Source organism: Halichoerus grypus, chromosome 15 (assembly GCF_964656455.1).
Source record: "Halichoerus grypus chromosome 15, mHalGry1.hap1.1, whole genome shotgun sequence".
NCBI classification, from domain to species: Eukaryota; Metazoa; Chordata; class Mammalia; order Carnivora; family Phocidae; genus Halichoerus; species Halichoerus grypus.
The window spans coordinates 60,257,851-60,273,701 of NC_135726.1; the positions used below are offsets into that span (position 1 = coordinate 60,257,851).

The window sequence follows — 15,851 nt, forward strand, 5'->3', positions numbered from 1 at the left end:
TAAGCATCTGCCTTCGGCTCAGGTCATGATCCCGGGATCCTGGGATCGAGCCCCACATCGGGCTCCCTGCTTGGCGGGAAGCCTGCTTCTCCCTCTCCCACTCCCCCTGCTTGTGTTGCCCCTCTCGCTGTGTGTCTGCCAAATAAGTAAAAAAATCTTTAAAAAAAAATTTACTCAATTGCATTTTGTTTAACAGTAATGATATAGTACAGTATTGTAGCTCAATTGCATCGCTCTGAAGCTTTAGAATCATTTTTGGCAGTCACCTTTGTGTATATTTGGTCAGGAACAAGAGAAAAAATAATCCTGGGCGCCTGGGTGGCTCAGTCGGTTAAGCGACTGCCTTCAGCTCAAGTCATGATCCCAGGGGCCTGGGATCGAGTCCCGCATCGGGCTCCCTGCTCTGCGGGGAGCCTGCTTCTCCCTCTCCCGCTCCCCCTGCTTGTGTTCCCTGTCAAATAAATAAATAAAATCTTTAAAAAAAAAAAAAGAGAAAAAATAATCCTGATAGTGCCAGGACAAGGAAGATAGAGGAGGGATGTTGGGCCACCCTGAAGCAGGAGTACAAAAATCGATCTCTCTAGTTCCCACAGAAAACGTCTCTCCTGCCTTTAGAGTTAATCGTATACAATTCATTGAGCAACACGTGTATGTGTTGAAAACTCTCATTTTCAACAGATTTTATTTATTATGTCAGAGAGAGAGAGAACACCAGCAGGGGGAGTGGCAGGCAGAGGGAGAAGCAGGCTCCCCGCTGAGCAAGGAGCCCAATGCGGGACTCGATCCCAGGACCCTGGGATCATGACCTGAGCCGAAGGCAGATGCTTAACCGACTGAGCCACCCAGGCGTCCCACTTCATTATTTTTTTTAAAGTAAACTCTACTTCCCCAATATGGGGCTCAAACACATGACCTCAAGATCAAGAGTTGCATACTGTACTGACGAGCTAGCCAGGTGCCCCTCTCTCACTTTATATTCTGACATATATTCAATTCCTTTAGGAATCTGATATCAATCTCAAAAAGAGAACCAAAAAACTATGCTGTTTGGTACAGAGCAATGGCTGCAGTTTTCAAAGGTGGAACACATATGCAAAGGTTGCTCCGAACACTGAGACATTGAGAATATCTTAAATCCATGATTTCATCTCTTTGCTGGGAAATTATCATTTCTCTTGTGGTTTCAGGGACTGACATCCATGGGAATTGATATTAACTCAGAAAAAAGTTGTAAAATGCAAATTACAAAGAACTAAATGTCTATGTAGTGATTAAAAAGTGGTGACAGAAATAGCTTGGATGAAACATCATGGGTGGTGAAAAAAGGTAAGACCTCAGAGAAGTTTTAGCAAAAATGTCTGAGAACAGATAGAATTAAACTGAGCACAGGACTAAAATGCTCATTCTGAAGGTTTCATCTCCAAAATGTGAATCTTTTTCATTCTTAAGAACATTAAGCAATACCACCATGTAGGGGGTGCTAAAGAGAACATTTAGAGCAGCCAGAATTATCAAAAAATAAACAGATGTTGGGTGATAATGATGTGTCAGTATAGGTTCATTAATTGTAACAATGTAGCATTCTTGTGGTGGATATTGATAATTGGGGGAGACTATGCATGTGTAGGTGAAGGGGTGTAGGGAAAAATATCAGTCCTTTCTGCTCAATTTTGTGTGATCCTAAACTGTTCCAAAAAAATAAACTGTTTAAAAAATGCAGAGGACTTTAAACATGTATCTATTTTTTTTATAAACAGGGCAGGAAATAAAAAGTTACTGACATATTTTCATATAGGAACAGACATTGATCATGGTGAAGCTACAATTACTTGAATTAATGTTATGTTATTGCTTTGACATTTCAACAAAGGCAAACATTTTACCTAACTATAAAACAGTATTTAATCAAAAACATTAAAACAAAAGCAGTTAGACTCTGAGTACTTGGCAAGTTAGTGACATTTCCACACCAAGAGACACTCATTAGATTTAAAAATATAAACTCTTGACTCTACATCACTAGTGGATTATATCTTAAAGGAAAAAAACCTGAAAATATTCAAACTGTTTTCCATTATCACATTAGTAAACAAATGGCATTGCTATTTTCAAATATTAATGCTATTGAGAACCAAAGTTTTCATCCCGACAAAAAAAATGCAAATATAAGATCAAATAATTAAAACCACGTAATTCTTTTTTTTAAGATTTTATTTATTTGACAGAGACACAGCGAGAGAGGGAACACAAGCAGGGGGGAGTGAGAGAGGGAGAAGCAGGCTTCCCGCCGAGCAGGGAGCCCGATGCAGGGCTGGATCCCAGGACCCCGGGATCATGACCTGAGCCGAAGGCAGACGCTTAACGACTGAGCCACCCAGGCACCCCTAAAACCATGTAATTCTAAATCCATTTAGAAAAATCATGATTACTATTCATATGAGATTCATTGAAATGAGAATGCTCTTTGTTTTTTGAAACAGTGCTTGGTTGTTTACATTACATCAAATAAATCAATTTTTATTTCCGTTCAGGTTATGATCTCAGGATCATGAGATTGAGCCCCATGCTCAGAGAGGAGTCTGCTTGTCCCTGCCCCTCCCCCTCTGCCCCAGTCCACCCTTCCAACCCCACCCCCCAACGCACGCTCTCTCTAAAATGAAATCTTTAAAAAAAAAGTCTCTCCCTCTCCCTCTGCACCACCACCCGCTCGCACTCATTCTCTAAAAAATAAATAAAATTTAGGAATATTATTCAGAGGAAGAAAAACACATAAAAATGATTTTTAAAAAACTCCAAAACTATTTATACACCATATGCACATGCAAGAACCTCAAAATAATTATGCAGTAGGAAAGAAACCACACCACAAAAAATAAAAATTAAATTGATACAAAATTCTAGAGAAGGCAAATCTATACGGAAATAAATTAAACAAATGGGTTGTCTAGGAAAGGAAAATCATGCAAGACAGCAAGAAAGGTATTATCTAGGGGAAGGAGGTAACCCTGGGAAAGACAGAGTGGTTCATCATGAGTTCACCATCAGTGGTTCATGATCATGGTTTCACCGGTGTGTGTGTGTGTTCTCACTTCCATCAGCACATCATCAAACCTGCAGGGATGGTGGGGAAGGTGGTTGTCTCCAAGCCAGGCTGTCTGCCTTGTCACATGCAATCCATGGATGGACACCGTGTGACTGTATGTGTGTATCTCAAATACTAGCTCTGGCACATGCCTATCACATGCCTCTCTCACAGGTCTCTGTGGAGTACGTGTGTGTGTGTGTTCCCGTGGCCACAGCTGCTGTGGCGTCAGCACCTCTCCTCACCAGGGACCCTGGTGCTTTACAAATGCAGCCTGTGTCTCATGTCTGTCACACTTGTTTTCTGTGGACAAGGTGGTATATGTGTCTGCGGGTCCAGGCTGTGTTGAGGCGTGTCCGCATCCCATACCTGTCCTCGGGCTCTCAGTGGGACACCCACAGGCTTGTCAGCACCACAGACGTGCCACAGGGAGCTGCTGGGATGTGCTGCAGTGTAACCAGCACACATCTGTCATATCCCCGGGCATATGGTATCCGAAAGGCCGGGATGAGGTATTCCAGCAAACACACTGTATGGATTTCCAGGTGTAGCATCCAACACACTTACCTGGGACCACAGCTCTATGATCCATCTCATTAATACCTAGTTTACAGGAATGTAGGGGAAGGGTAACTAATTAAACTGTATCAGATATGCAAAGAGACAAATCCAGAAGGTGAGAAACGCTCATGGACAAATGATTCAGGAACTTCAAGGAATGAATAAGAATTCAAAAGGTGAAAGCATTAGCTATAGTTTAAAAGAGAATTATGAGGGCGCCTGGGTGGCTCAGTTGGTTAAGCGACTGCCTTCGGCTCAGGTCATGATCCTGGAGTCCCTGGATCGAGTCCCACATCGGGCTCCCTGCTCGGCAGGGAGTCTGCTTCTCCCTCTGACCCTCCCCCCTCTCATGTGCTCTCTCTCAAATAAATAAAAACAAAATCTTAAAAAAAAAAAAAAAAAAAGAGAATTATGAGACAGAACTACTGAAGTCAGATACATTTTGGAACCTGACTTAAAGAACAAACACATTTTTAGACAACAGAAAAATTGGGCACTGAAAACATTTTATTATGCTTTTAAGTATTTTTGTTTGAGCAAGTTGTTGAGATTACCAAAGAGCCCTTTGAACTTGAAAATGTGTTCCGCAGATTATGTGGTAAGAGACTAGATGTCAAGATTAGAAGCAACACAGCATAGCAATGTGCATAGTAATAGAAGAAACAAGAATGACTATGAAATAATAAATGTTTAAGAACGGATTAAGAAGGGTGCTGGGTGGCTCAGTCAGTTAAGCATCGGCCCTTCAGCTCAGGTCATGATCCCAGGCTCCTGGGATTGAGTCCCGCACTGGGCTCTCTGTTCAGTGGGGAGTCTGCTTCTCCCTCTGCCCCTCCCCCCAGCTTGTGCTCGTTCACTCACTCTCACTCTCTCTCAAATAAATAAAATTAAAGAAAAAAAAAAAGAATGGATTAAGAAGGAACTTTTAGTCTCAAGAGTTTATGAATGTATCAAAACACAAACATAAATTGTATGCTTTAAATATACATAATTTATTTCAAGAAAACTATATAGTCAATGCTAATTTTTCATGGATTTTGTGTTTATAAATTTACCTACCTGCTAAAAATTGAAACCATAAAATCAACCCACACTTTTACACTCATTCACAGACACATGCAGAGGTACAAAAAATCTGAGTCACCTGATGTGCATGAGGTCTACAAGGCCACACTGTGCTTTCTCGTTTCATACTGAAAACAAGTGTTCTCCTCATGATCTATTTATTGCCATGCTTGTGGTTTTTGTTCATGATCTTGTGATCCCAAATGGCCTCCTGCTTAAGTACTGTCTAGTATTCCTAAGCACAAGGAACGTGCCTTAAAGTACATGTTAGGTTAAGTATTGGCCAGGCTAAGTTACAGTACTGTTGGCCATGAGTTCAATGTTATTCAATAAAAAATATATACTAAATGAGTTGCATTTAAACAGAAACACATGTAAACCAATGTTATGTATTGACTGATGAAAATGTGACCAGAGGCTCTCAGGAACCTAATTCCTGATTTCCCCAGGAGCAATGGTTCTGTATTCACTAACGCAGTGTTCACAGTGACTTTCTAGAAAATAACTATCATGAATAACACGAATTGATTATACTTCAATAAACCTGTTAAAAAAGCAAAGTAATTCTAAAATTTGTGACTTCCTAATTATTTTACCTTGTTTTTATATGTTCTTGGGGTTATTCATGGCTACCTATCAATGCAGTGAAAACAGAATGTAATGTGGTACTTTCTTTGTATCTTTGTCCCCTCTCAGGCTGCCAAAACAAAATACCAGACTAGTTGGCTTAAACAACAGAAATTTATTTTCTCATACTTCTAGAGGTTAGAACTCCAAGACCAAGGTACCATCAGGACTGGTCTGTGGTGAGGCCACTCTTCCAGGCTTACAGACAGCTGTCTTATTACATAGTCTGTCTTCTGTTCATGGGGAGAGAGACAGAGACACAGCATGCGAGAGCATACCTTCTAGTATCTTTTCTTCTAAGGACGCCAGTCACACTGGATTAGGCCCCCATCTTTATTACCTCATTTATCCTCAATTATCTTAGTAAAAGCCACACCTAAATATAATTACATTGGGGAGCAGGACTTGAACATATGAGTTCTGAGGGGGCACAATGCAGTCTATAACAGACTTACCTGTATTATGGGAAGGGTTTTATTCCTTGTGGACATTCTGATGTTTTAGGAGGTTAGAGTTGAAGGTAAACAATTTCCCACATTCACTACACCCATAAGGTCTTTCTCTAGTGTGCTCTCTCTGATGATTAATGAGGTCAGAGCTCTGGCTAAAGGATTTCCCACATTCACTGCATTCATAAAGCCTTTCTCCAGTATGAACTCTTTGGTGCTTAATGAGGCTAGAGCTGTCACTAAAGGATTTCTGACACTCACTACATTCATAAGGCCTTTCTCCAGTGTGACTTCTCTGGTGTCTAATGAGGCTAGAGCTGTGGCAAAACGATTTCCCACATTCACTGCACTCATAAGGTCTTTCCCTAGTGTGAACTCTCTGGTGTTGAAGGAGCATGGAGCTATGGCTAAATGATTTCCCACATTACCCACAATCATAAGGCCTTGCTCCAGTGTGAATTCTCCACTGTGTAGGATTTGCAGCTAAAGGACTTCCCACATTCGCTACACTCAAATGGCCTCTCTCCAGTGTGAACTCTCTGGTGTTTAATGAGGTTGGACAGGGTGGTAAGTAACTTTCCACAATCATCACATTTGTGAGGTCCTAAACAAGTGTGAACTCTCTGATGCTGAAAGAAACAGTAGCTAGAGATAAAGAACTTACCACATTCACTGCACTCATAAGATCTTTCTCCAGCATGAACTCTCCAGTGTTTAATGAGGTGAGAGCTCTGGCTAAAGGATTTCCCACATTTCTCACACTCATAAGGCCTTTCTCCAGTGTGAGTTCTCTGGTGTTTAATGAGACCAGAGGTGTGGCTGAAGGATTTCCCACATTCACTGCACTCATAAGGCCTTGTTCCAGTATGAATTCTCTGGTGAGTAATGAGGTTAGATTTGTAGCTAAAAAATTTCCCACATTCACTGCAGTCATATGGCTTTTCACCAGTGTGAACTTTCCGATGCATAATGAGGTTGTACTTCTTGCTAAATAATTTTCTGCATTCATCAGATTCATGAGGTCTTAAGTCCATTGTGAACTCTCTGGTGTTGAATGAGGCCAGACCTTTGCCTAAAGGATTTTCCACATTCACCACACCTGTAACATCTTTCCCTCATGAGGACTTGCTGGTGCTGAACAAATGTGTGTTTGGGGTTGAAAGCTTTCATGCAGTCTTCCCTGTTATAATGACATTTTACACTGTGGAAGGCCACCACACACTCAGTTCTCCTGTTTGACTTCTCCCTGATGTGAGTGACCTGTTGCTGGAGAAAGCCCAGGTTGGCCAGGAAGTCCTTCCTAATTTCTTCATAGGTAAAGGGCTTCGCTGACATATGGAATTTGCATTTCTCCAAAAGCGAGGCTCTGCCCATGCTGCTTCTGAAGTGTTTCTCTTCAATTTGCTGCTTATGGTGCTGATGGAAGGTCTGCAGTGACATGAAATCGTTTTCCACATGCCCCACACATGTACAGTTTCTGCTTAGGATGTGTTTCCTGGTGTTCAACCAAAGGTAAAATGTCTCTCAAGATGGCTCCACACATCTCACAGAGGTGTGCCTTCTGGGGAGACATACCTGCTTTGGCAGTCCTGTCCAGTGACAATACTCTTGCAGAAATGCACTGCTCAGAAGATGCAGCCTTATCCTCCACTCCACACCAACAACCTGAAGAAAAGAAACACTGGTAAAGTACATGTTGACTGGTGAGAAGGGGAAACCTCTAGAAAAGTACCTGACAAACCCAGGAATGGATCAGTAGGACTGTTCTGAAGACCAGAGAGTTGGGTACAGATTGCAGATGGGCTGCTTAGCAGAACTGGGCCTCTAAAGATCACAGGATGTGGAAGGCCCCACAAGGTGAAAGATACACCACGGGGTACAATACAGGAGGGAAAGGCACGGTCTACTACTTGTTCCTCTACAAACAACATTCAGCAGATCTTGTCTTCTGCTGCCATGGTGGGTTATGTAGAAGAGTGTGTTCGGGCCCATGAAAACATGACTGCCACAGAGCAGCTGGTGTTCACTGGCAGTCTAAGAATATGTGCACACATCATGCCACAACATCTGGAAGCCGATGCTGGAGAGCACAGCAGGCGGAGCAGTAACGGGTGAGATGTGGAGGTCACCAACACGGGGAATAACCCTGAGCTGGAAGAGTAGAAGCGACAAGCAGCAGAGATGACCAGTTGGCAGTGTCCAGAATGGGAAAGGCACTAATGAGGTGTGGCCACCATTGTCATCGCCACCACCAATACCAAACGGAAGAGGTTTCTGATGTGATTTGAACAGAACTCTGACACTGTGTCTCCCCCAGGGCCAGGTTCCCACTGAGCTCATCCTGCTTTGGGTGGATTCATGCTATGGACTCAATATTTGTTTCCCTGCAAAATTCTCACGTTGAAATCTTAACCCTCAAGGTGATGGTATGGGAGGTGGGGGGGCCTTTGGCAGGTGATTAGATCATGAGGGTGAAGTCCTCATGAATGGGATTAGTGTCCCTGTAGAAGTGACCCCAGAGAGCTCTCTCATTCTCTGCCACGTGAGGACACAGGTACAAGACGGCTGTTTATGAACCAGGAAGGGGCCCTTACCAGACACTGAATCTGCCAGTACCTCAACTGAGGACTGCCCAGCCACCAGGCTTGTGAAATACGTATTTCTTGTTTTAAGCACCCAGCCTATGTCTGTTTGTTATAGCAGTCGGAATGGCCTGAAACAGAAATTGGTATGAGAAGTAGGGTACTGTTGCAACAAATACCTAAAAAAGTGGAAGGAGCTTTGACACTGGGAGATGGGTAGGCTGGAAGACCTTTGCAGTGTGTACGAGCAAAGGCCAATACTGTCATGAAGGCAGTGCTGAGAGCAATTCTGGTGAGACTTTAGGAAGAGGTGAATTGTACAGAAAGCTATCTTCTTAGATGATACTTAAATAATGGTGAACAGAATGTTGGTAGAAATATGAATGGTAAAGGCCATTCTGGTGAAGTCTCAGGAGGAAATGAGGAACATGTTATGGACAATGGATATAAAAGGATGAATTCTGTTCATCTTCTAGTGTTTTGTACAAGTAAAACATAAAAGCAATTAAACTGGATATTTAGTTGGGAAAATTTCTAAACAAAGTGTTGAAGGAGTGGCTTGGTTCTCCCTGACTGCTTATAATAAAGTGCAATTAGAGAGAAATGATTTGAAAATAAGATGCTTAAGCAAAAAAGAAGCAGAACTTAAAGATTTGGAAAATTCTCAGCCTATCCACATTGAAAAAAAAAGAAAAAGCAGTGTTCATAAGGGAACACTCCGGGTGTGGCTAAGTGACTGGTAAGGGTATTAGTATGCAGATGTACCACAGACTTCATCAGCCATCTCCATAGAAGCCAGGTGCTATTCTTCAAGACAAGGGAAGAATGACAACCCCCACCCACCCCACACCTCAAAGTGATCAGATCCTCAGGGCTGCCACTCCCACACCGGACCAGAGAGCATGGGCCGGTGGGGCATAGTGATTTCAAAGGGTGGGTCCATTTCTCTGGTTCAGGCAGGCCAGGATATCCCCACCAGGGCCTCAGGGAGGGGAACCCTGCTGAGAGCTGTAGTGTGCTCAGCAGAGTCAGGGGGGCAATACTCAAAGCAGTAGGGCCTGGACCCAATACCGGTTAGAGTCACCAGCTCATGATTCCAGTTTGGGAAAAGCTGTAGTTATGAGACCCCAATTCAGGAGAGCACCAGATGCAGGACTGCTGCCTAAGAGAGCCTTGGAGGTGGGACTGCTGCTTAGTGGCCTGGCACACCATTGAACCATAGAGGTTTATTCTTTTTTTTTTTTTTTTTTTAAGATTTTATTTATTTATTTGCGAGAGAGAGAATGAGAGACAGAGAGCACGAGAGGGAGGAGGGTCAGAGGGAGAAGCAGACTCCCCGCTGAGCAGGGAGCCCGATGCGGGACTCAATCCCGGGACTCCAGGATCATGACCTGAGCCGAAGGCAGTCGCTTAACCGACTGAGCCACCCAGGCGCCCCATAGAGGTTTATTCTTGAGGCTTAAGGTTTAATGAAATTTGCCTGGGTGTTTTAGACTTGGTACCTGTCACTCCTTTCTTCCCTCCCATTTCTTCCTTTTGGCATGAAAACGTCTACTCTACTCCTGTTTCACCACTGTATTTTAGAAGCATATTTGGCTATATGTGTTCACAGCTGGAAAGGAATTTGTTGCAGGATAAATCGTACCTTAAGTTTCACCCACATCTGATTTAGATGATACTTAGATAAGACTTCTTGGAGCACCTGGGTGGCTTGGTCGGCTAAGTGTCTGCCTTCAGCTCAGGTCATGATCCCGGGGTCCTGAGATCGAGTCCCGCATCCCTGCTGAGCAGGGAGCCTGCTTCTCCCTCTCTCTCTGCTGTAGCCCACTGCTTGTGCTTTCTCGCTCTCTGTCAAATAAATAAAATCTTAAAAAAAAAAAAAAAAAAGATTCGGGAGCTGCTGGAATAGGATGAATGTATTTTGCATGTGAGAAGGACATGAATTTTAGGAGCCGGGGGGGGAATGCTATGGATTGAAAGTCTGTGTCCCCTTCAAAATACTTGTTGAAATTCTAACCCTCAGTGTGATGGTATTAGGAGGTGGGGCCTCTGGGAGTGGGTTAGGTCATGAAGGTAGAGCCCTCATGAATGAGATCAGTGCCCTTATAAAGGAGGGCTCCCTAGCCCCTTTCACTATGTAAGGACACAGAAAGAACGCAGCAGCTATGAACCAGGAACAGGGCCGCCACCAACTACACCATGCTGGTACCTTGATCTGGACTTCCCAGCCTCCAAAAGCGTGAGAAATAAAAATATGTTTAACCACCCAACCATGTTGGTTTGTTACAGCAGCATGAACTAAGACAATTCATTTCCATCCTGTGAAGCACCAGGGGTTCTCTACCCTGCCCCCAACATAAGCAACTACCTGGGACCTGGGCGATAAAAGTATTGAGGGAAAGACAAGACAGAAGGGCACCCAGGATTGGCCCGGCACCACTCAGCACATGATATCCTGCAGGAGAGAAAACTACCACAAAGCTTCAGAGGAGGATCTTGAAAGAACAGAGTCTGATCCATGTAAGTAGTGACTACGTCAGTAATGACAACACCCGGCACAGGCTGGCAGGAGGAAATGTCAGCCAGAAAGAGGAAGTAGATCTGGGGCACACAAAGGGCCTGGGATCTGGACAAAGTCACCTGGCCAGGGGGAGGGCAAGCAAGCAAGGTAGGAGTCATCAGGATGACTGTGAGATGCCTGACCCTGCATCCTTCCCTGGGAGTCCTGCAGGGAAGCAGGCACTGGGGCTACGCAAGGACAGAAGAGGGCAGCGCAAACACCTCCGCCCAACCAACCCCAGCACCTACCCAGGAAACCAAGGAGGCAAGCAAAGCCCATGGTCCTGATGTGAGAAAAATACAGCTGTCCCTCAGGAAAGAAGAAGGACAAAAAGTATCTCAGGACACAGGAGTAGGTTTGAGGGCCTTTCCCAGGGAGGTTGTAAGTGCCAAGTTCTCCAGCATCACATCGTGGTACAGGCATCTCTGAGCCTCATCAAAGAGACCCCATTCCTCCCAGGAAAAGTACACAGCCACGTCCTCAAAGGTCACAGTGCCCTGCCAGGATGGTGACAGATGAACCACAACAGTCCACTTCTGAGGAGCCCAATACCTTCCCCCACAACATCTACCCCATGCCCACCCTCCTTCCAAGCTCCCCAACTCAGAGGAGAAACTATGCCATGGCACCACTGTGTCTTCATGAGCCCATTAATCATGGGATCCAGACACCAGCAACAAGAGGCAGGTGGACAAATACATATCTGAGCTGTGGGCCTGGCATAGAAGGATCCAGCTGCCCGTATTACCCTGCTATGGCCAAGGTCTCAATACCAGGTCCTAGAACCATCAGGTATAATCTCTCTCCCAGTGAACATCGTTCTTTAGAGGGCACATCTCTCACATCTCTGGATCCCATAGCCACATGCCCATGGCCACCACCACCTCCCTGGCCCACTCCATGTGACCAGGCATGTCCCTGGACTCTCCACATATTATTTGTGTTTTATTCAGCATCTCTTCATCCCACTGGTGAGGGTGGAATTCCTACCCTACAGTTATGGAGATGGCCAAACATATGATATCTGACACCGGCCAGATGAGACTACAGCAATTCATTAAGCACATACTCACAGCATGTGAGAGGAGGACATGCTACACCACACAGGGCAACATGAAGCTTGTACTCCAAAAAAAAAAAAAAAAAAAAGAATCACCAGGAGCTCTGGGATGTAAGCTCTGTATTATCAAGAAGAAGTTTAATTTGGTTCCCATGAAAAGATGTGATTGGCTTGTTACAAAGCTCCATAGATTGATAGGGAACTGAAACCCTCTACAAAGGGATAAACTGGAACTGCTCTGGTCTCCTTGATAAAAAGGAGGTGTTTGGTTGGGAGAGCTTACCTGCAGGAGCAGAGTGGGGAGGGGAATTTGCACTCAAGCCAACCTCGCCATCCCATTTTCACCACACGTTAAGGGCACCCATAATGGGCCTTAATTTTAGGCCTATGCTACAACTTGGCAAATGGCATCCAGATTATGCTTGACATATTCAAACAGGATCCAATATTATCTCTTACATCCCATGGTTTCCACTAGTGGTCACAGCACCAAAACCTAAGACGATCTCCCTGCCTGGTTCCATTCCTTGCCTCAGACTCAGAACGACATGTGGCTCTCAGATACCCAAGGCCCTCTTCCACTTCTGTGCTGCACTTGCTGTCCCCTCAATAGTCATAGCCTTTCTTTGTCCACCTAACCCTCATTCAAAGCTCAGCCCATTGGTCTAGTGACTCTTACAGAGGACCACATGTGCTCCTGACCTTACTGTTCAAGATGAATGAAACACCACAAGCCCCACCAAAGTTCTCATAAAACCCTAGTGTATATACAGAGTGGTGAATAAGCACCTGCTCTAACCTGAGATCTTGCCTCATTCTTCTCTGCCTCTGCATCCAGCTCATGTCCACTCTTCTCCTGGAAGCCTTGGCCACCTGCCAGATAACACTATCTCTGAGGCCCCTCTACCCCTTTCCCCTCCCCCATCCCCGCTGATAACCACTTGCCTCCCTCACCTGTGTTTGTAAAGCTTGATACCATCAGCCAGGTATCCAGGCCAGAGACCCAGGCCTCCACCTCCACCCTCCCCCTCATGGTCCCTTGACAGCTCTACCACCATAACTTGAAGATCACCCCTCCTAAATGTGACCCACATTCATTCACTTGGGCCCACACAGTAGCCACCACATTTTGGATGTTTTCATCCTGAACCACACCCCAGATTTCAGACCTATTTATTTAGCGGCCCGCTTAAACGCCTCCACTTAGTGGTCTCCGAAACATTTTGGACTCTTTGCGGGGTCAAAACACAGCTCCTGGCATCCCCAGTGACTACGACTCCTATAACCAAGTTCCTCGTGAACGATGATGCAGCTTCCGTCCCTACTTCTAAACACCACCCCTGAATCTTGTTTCACACCCTCAGCATTCACACCAGAAGATCGAGTTGCCCCTTTAGAAACACAAGTCCGGAATCCAACCACATCTCAGCCATGATTCGGGTCCACTCACATTCAGCTGGACTTTGGCAACAGCCTCCACCCTGATCTTCCTTCCTCCTCCTCAGGCCCAGTCGTTGCCCTCTCTGCACCCAGACAGAGCCTATTCAGACCTTGGTAAGATCGCCTCCCTCTTCTGATACAAACTTCCCATCATCTCTGGAGTAGACACCCACGTTTTCAGGCCGCCATTGCAGTCCTGACCCCTATCCCCCTGCTCCTTGCTCCCACCTGAAAGACAGGCTTGTGGCTTCCTGAATATTCCGAACATGCCATCATTACCTCTAAGAACTGACCCAGCCTGGTATCAATTCTAGGCACAACCTTTCACACCCATTGACAGTGACTGCCAGGAACAGGCACACTGACCTATGACCCCGGCATGGACCTAGGACCGTACGTTTGGGGTCCCTAGACCCAAGGACTAAGTGAGTAGCACTAGGTCCGAAGGCACCACAACGCACGGAACATGTGCTTCAGGGTGGGGGACTGAGCACTTTCCTGTGGTGCCATGGCCGCCTGTGAAGCCACGGCACGCGGGAAGGCCAGCCTTAGAGGAAGGAGTCCACGGCACGGCTTGACGGACTCAGGCCTCCCGGTACCCCTGCCGCGCCCTGATGCGGAGGCTGGTGACTTCGTGCTGGCCGCTCCACCTCAGTGCCCAATAGCGCCCCTTACCAAACGCCCCTCGGCCCCGAGCCCGCTCCCGCACGGGGCCCCCGCCCGCCGCCGCCTCCCCGTCCCGGACACCGGGGCCTGGGCCGCAGGGACGCGAGCCGGCGCCCCGCGCTCGGGCCTTCGGGCTCTGGGTGGGGGGACGGCGGGAGGGCCCGGGGGACGAGCGCTCACCTGAGCCGGGTCCCCGGGCGCGGCCGCCGCCATCGGACTCGGTGGCGGAGCGGACGCCCGGGCCGGCGATCAAGGCCCCGGCCCCGCCGCGGGACAGCCCGGGCGGCGTCGCCAGCCAAAGCCCGAATCCGTGCGGCGGGGACAGCGTCTCCCCTCGCGCCCTCTCCGTCCCGTCACCTCGGCCCCCAGCCAGCGCTCCGAATCCCAGACCAGACTGACAGGACTTCAGGGCAGCCCAAACGATTGACTACTAGAAAGATGCCGGAAGTCCCGCCCCGACGTTTTATGTCTCAGCCGGAAACGCCGATTTTTTTTTTTCTGCGTCCCGCCCCTCATCGCACAGCTTTCCCGACAAAGTAGTTCTCACAGAGCCACAGGCGCGCGTAAGAGCGCTCGCACCTCACCTCCAATCCAAAAGGCCGAAATGCGCCGCGAGGACCTCTGGGAAATGGCGACTCTAGGCTCCAGGACGGAGGAGGGACTTAGCTCCTTCTTAAAGAGGCCGTACTTAGATTTCTGGAGAGTCTGGCTGCAACTGAGCACCTAGGTGGAGATCTGTTATTTTAGAGTCCATGAAGCTCAACATGCTCTCAGAAGCTAAACATATTCTTTCGGATGCTCCCAAAGGCTACAGATCCAAGTGCACAAAATTTTCCAGTTAGTCACAAAATGTGTCCACTGGTAGAGGAAACGAATAAAAATTACCGTATAGTAACTCAAATGCATGCGCTCTGAAGAATTAGAGCCAGTTTTAGGAACTGAACTGTGTATGTTCAGAGACAAGAAAAATACTCCAGATAGGGGCGTGACAAGAAGGATGGAGGAGGATGTGCTACCCTGAAGCAAGAGTACAAATATGGATCTGCACAACCTGTGATGTGCAATTTGGTGAGCTTTTATCCGTTCACATCTCTTTTTTTTTTTTTTTTTTTTTTAGATTTTATTTATTTATTTGACAGAGAGAGGGAACACAAGCAGGGGGAGTGGGAGAGGGAGAGGCAGGCTTCCCGCCGAGCAGGGAGCCCGATGTGGGGCTCGATCCCAGGACCCTGGGACCATGACCTGAGCCGAAGGCAGACGCTTAACGACTCAGCCACCCAGGCGCCCCCCTGTTCACATCTCTTATTCATTGTCCTTATATTCCCTTCCTTTAAGATCTGACATTGATCTCAAAAATAGAAAAATGAAAGAAATACTATTTTGATAGAGGACAATGTCTGCAGTGTTCAGGTGGAGCACGCATGCAAAGGGTGCTCTGGATCCCAAAATGTAGGAGTAGCTTAAATCCATGATCTCATCTCATTACTGAAAAGTGGTTATCATTTCCTGTGATTACAGGGAGTACTCTGCATGAAGAACTGATATCTCAGAAAAACAGTTGTAAAATGCAAATTATAGAAAGCTATTAATTTTTGTAACTGTGTAAGGTGATGGATATTAACTAGAGTTATTGTAGTCATTTCACAATGTATACAAATATGGAATCATTATGCTGTACACCTGAAACTAATATAATGTTATATGTCATTTATACCTCAATTTTTAAAAAGATTTTATTTATTTATTTGTCAGAGAGAGA

At 46.0% G+C, this 15,851-nt stretch overlaps 1 pseudogene across 1 annotated transcript; it reads right to left on the bottom strand.

Annotated features, from left to right (window-relative positions):
- Positions 1 to 5,435: 5,435 nt before the first annotated feature.
- LOC144380233 (uncharacterized) lies at positions 5,436 to 14,540 on the bottom strand (annotated as a pseudogene). Its single transcript, XR_013444197.1, has 2 exons — positions 14,273 to 14,540; positions 5,436 to 7,449 (listed from the first exon to the last, which is right to left on the bottom strand). The product of XR_013444197.1 is annotated as an uncharacterized LOC144380233 (transcript).
- Between the last annotated feature and the right edge of the window lie 1,311 nt (positions 14,541 to 15,851).